This window comes from Atta colombica, unplaced genomic scaffold, assembly GCF_001594045.1.
Source record: "Atta colombica isolate Treedump-2 unplaced genomic scaffold, Acol1.0 scaffold197, whole genome shotgun sequence".
Taxonomy (NCBI): domain Eukaryota; kingdom Metazoa; phylum Arthropoda; class Insecta; order Hymenoptera; family Formicidae; genus Atta; species Atta colombica.
In genome coordinates, this window is record NW_017259290.1 from 98,419 (window position 1) to 103,212 (window position 4,794).

The window sequence follows — 4,794 nt, forward strand, 5'->3', positions numbered from 1 at the left end:
TTCTGCTAAATCCATTTCAAAATAGTGGAAGTTTATTTCAACTAGACTGAATGTCTTTTGAGCTATACGTTGAAATTTATTTGATAGGTCCGTTAGCTGATTCCAATAATGTGAAGATTTTGTTGAAGTTATTGCTTGAAAGATTTTATCTTGCACTAGTAGCACCTTAAAATTAATATTTTATTTAGCGATAAATTCATATCAAAAACTATTAAATGTAACAAATATTAATTGAATTTGAAATAATTCATTATCAATAGACATGTAAAGAATAATTTGGATATCTTACCGTGTTTTTATCAGATTCGTCAGAAACTTTTGTTCCTAATATACCCAATTTATAAGAATCACCATAAAATATTGTTGGTTGATATAAGATCCGCTGTTTGACTTGATAATTTAACCACGGGTTTAATTTGTTTATTAATCTCTTCTCTATTCGGACATTCTAATAGTGCATCTATTTTCACCTTATATTTCCATTCCCGATACAACAGCATAATAAAGTTCTGAAATATTTATAAAATAAATATGAAAATATGACAAAATATTATATAGCAATTACAGCAAGAGATAATAATTATTTGCAGGGAAGATTTCTGTAACTTATGGATTGTTATGAACGCGTATATTCTGAAAGATCAATTTGATAAAATCAAATAAAATTTTTGGTTGAATGATTTGTTAATTAAATTTGAAATATGTTTATATTATAATAAAAAAATGATGTCAGAAACATACAAGATCATGATAACGGAATTTTTTGTTTGCATGGGTTCATTTGTTTTAATAAAATTTTATAGTAGCGATAACAAACGCATTCATCTCACTGATTTATAAACAATTACATTTTTGTTAAGCGCGTCAAGTAATATAAGACATCGCTAGTGAAATGCATGGATAAGCATTCTCTGGAGACTTTCTAAATAAAAAATTGGATAAATAAAAGATTTAGGATAAAATATTTTACAGTGGACCAAACCTATGGTTTTCAATCTTTTATTTGAGGAACTCTAGCATCTCTAACGCGACAAAATATATTAATAAAATAATTTTATGATATTATCATACAAGGTTTAGTGAACAAAATAAAATACATGAACAATCAAGAATATAGTTTTATACAAATCTTTATATAAGTCTTTATGATAATATTACCAAATTTTCTGATTAAATCATTTTGTTATGTTAACCAAGGAATTTATTTGTCTATGTCCAAACAAGAAATTTAGTTGATAAAATCAAATTGAATTAATCATCCAAATAAGAAGTTTCTCAATACAATATAAATGTGCAATACTAATATTAAATAAAAAAAAGAAAACTACAAATGAAGGTGATGCAAAAGTATGCAGATTAAAATTGAAATTAGAATTCTTAACATCCGCCGTATATATAATAAGATTACGTATAACAACTGAAATAAAATATAATATTTTAAATCGAGTACTTACCATCGTCCAGGACTGTTATACCGAAGATACCATTTACAAAAGTAAAATTATCGCCATTTATATCGAAATTGGTATGAGTCGGTTTCATATAATCAGATTCGACTCTACACATACGTTTTGTAGATGAGTCGATATCACTAAACCGTTACCTTTCGAATCAGCCATAAATATCTGTAAATATTTATATATATATTATATGGCTTAAATACACAGAATGCAAGATATATATACACACACCTACATAATTAAATGTGATTCTAAATATATTTGCACAGATGTATATATTATATTACTGTGATTAGAAGAGAGAATATACAATCATTTTATTCAGAAATTGTGTGCATTCTCCGGGAACATATGTGATAGGCGCTATTAATAATCCAACACCCTTTTCGTCAGTAGCCATATCGAATGGGATGTAAATAGTTTTAATTAACGTGTCATCTTTTAAATTGAAGATCAATAATTTTGGATTACAAATTTATTCAGTCCCGATTATACTGGAATCCAAAACAAAGATATGATTGCAGTTAATGTGAAATATAAGTAAAAATTCTATTTCATATACTATTATCAAGCCGACTAATGTGTGCATACGTAAATATGAATAATATATAATAAGCGATTGATCAATATGTTATATATAAATACATAATATGTAAATATGTTATATATAAATACAGAATATAATAAGTTATCAGATATCAATATACTAAAGAAAAGATATCAATATACTTACATGTATTCGGTAAACATTTACAATATCATCACACATGCAACTCTTATTATGCCAACTCCAATTAGGATATGGACGCAAAAGTGGCCCTCCTGGTTCTGTCGTATTAGTTACTGTCCCCAAACTTACAGGTACACCATTTTCAAAAAATTTTGGAATAGTAATAAATACTCTGCCATCTATAAAAATTTTGTTCATTAACCTGTGCTTTACGTGCTTTACTAAAAATATAGGTATATATTTTGCGAATTTTATGGCAGTAGTGATAATATTGCACTAACAACACTGCACTAACAACATGGCACTAAGAACATTGAAATTGTATGCAGCAAAATTTATAGTGTATAATGTGTTTATGTATTAGTAAAATTCTAAAATCGGTTAAGTTTTGTGTGTGTTATACGAAAAGTATTAATTAAACAATAAATGAAAAAGTATTATATTTCCCTTTGGGAAGTATTATATTTCCCTTGGGAAGATTTACTTTTAACGAAGTTTTTAAAAGTAATTAAGTAATTAAATAATTACTTTTAACGAAGTTTTTAAAAGTAATTAAAAGTTCAAATTTACCTTTATTTCTTAGATATAAAAAATAGACTCTTGTAAATGCAACGCAATGTAATTAATATCAAGGCTTTTTATATATACAATAATATAAAATTCGAACATTACGATTTACAAAGTCTTCTTCAATGATAATAAATAATAATATTTTGATAACTCCTTAGAAAGTCATTGAACACACACACACACACACACACACACACACGCGCGCGCGCGCGTACATAGTAAATAATAAAAATTATTATTTTAAGCTAATCTTACATTTATTAGTGCGTTAAAATATTATGAATCAAAATAAAAATAATTTATTTCTTAGGTTTTCTCTATAGTAAATTTTAAGTATTTTTTCTAAAGTAAATTTTTCCGAGAGTCTGTACAAAATTACAATTTTTTCGAATATTCTCTATCAACTTATCGTCTGCTTTAGCCGCACCGAGGAAAGGGCATAAGTATGGATTAAAAGAGCCCGAATTTATAGCATTCTTCTGCTGCTGTTGATTTTCCCATTCATACTCACAATATTTCCATTTATATTCAACATTCACTTCTATCCCAAAACTCACAATCGCCGTAGATAGAATTATTAAGATAAATATAGAATGCCTCATTTCTAGCCTACAAACAATAATCGAAAATAGACTGATTAAAGTTTTCGCTACAAATTATATTTGTATTTAATAGATACAATGAGTAGCGCTAAATAGCAAATTTTTGAAGATTTCTATGTCTTTTAATAATTAGGTCTGTGATGACTTTTTGAATTACAACTTTTCAAATTGCACTTTTTGAATTGCAATAAAATATCTTACCTGCAATATATCAGTAGACAGATATACCGAGAAATACGAGTAAAACAATGATTGCTTGTTATTTATACCATTTTTTTATCAATAAAAATTTTTTTATCAATAAAAATTTTGAAAAAACCTCATTATACAATTATAACTGTAGACGCATTAAAATTCATTAAATAGACATAATCAACGCCTACATGTAAATAATTTAAGACATTTAAACATAAGTATGCATGTTTGTATACTTATGTAAATATACATATATGTTATTAATACAGCTGTTAAGAACAAAAAATAATATTTATTTCTTTGCAAGATATAAGGTAAGATAAAACATAATCGCATCAAACGATGCGATATACTTCCAGTGCTTATTGACTTTTGACCTTCCGATCAATTTTTCTGGCTGATAGAATCGATTTTCATTTTGATTTCATAATTCAATCGTATTGTAGCACATTATTTACATTCGTCTTTTAGCAAATTTAACGAGAAATATAATCTTATCTTTTGACAAAGACAAGAAAAATAAATTTGTCTTTTAATTTTATGTTTGTTAACAAATTCAACTTATTGCCATTGTAAAATGTTAAATCATTAGATATATATATAATATTAAATCGTTTTGTATAAAATGATTCGCGTTAAAAGCATATGTTACTTGAAAGGATTTTTAAAAAAATTATATTGATAAGCACTGTAAGTTATTCTGACATATTTACGAGATACATGTGCACTCTTAACTATGTCTCAACTTAATGGATCTCGTTGTAAACTTTTACGACAATTCTCACGTTTGTATTTATTATCTTGGTAATAAAGAATGCATAATAAAATATGATATTCATGTACAATGAATTTTATTATTTTATAAATTATATGTAAATATTAGTATACTCTCTAAATTTGAATCAGTGACTTCAATAACTTGATCGGATAATCACCAATTAATGGCAAGTATGCCACTAGTAATCAAATGTGAAGTAACCACTAATAATTAAATGTGAGATCCCTAACTTAGCTAATCTTTATTATGTGATCTAACTTTGTTTTAGTACTTAAATTTAATGAATATGAAATTAAATTAAAGAAGATTGAAATTAATGTGCAAATATCAATATTTTAGTTATATAATGTTTAAATATTCTTCCTTTTTAAATTGAATTTCATTGATTATCAGTGTAAAGTATGTCGATGGGTAATTAGACTATTCACTGATTCAGATTTAGAGAGTATATATATATAT

General features: G+C 25.9%; 1 pseudogene; it reads right to left on the minus strand.

The window, feature by feature from the left end:
- Positions 1-347: 347 nt before the first annotated feature.
- LOC108686838 lies at positions 348-3,362 on the minus strand (annotated as a pseudogene).
- Between the last annotated feature and the right edge of the window lie 1,432 nt (positions 3,363-4,794).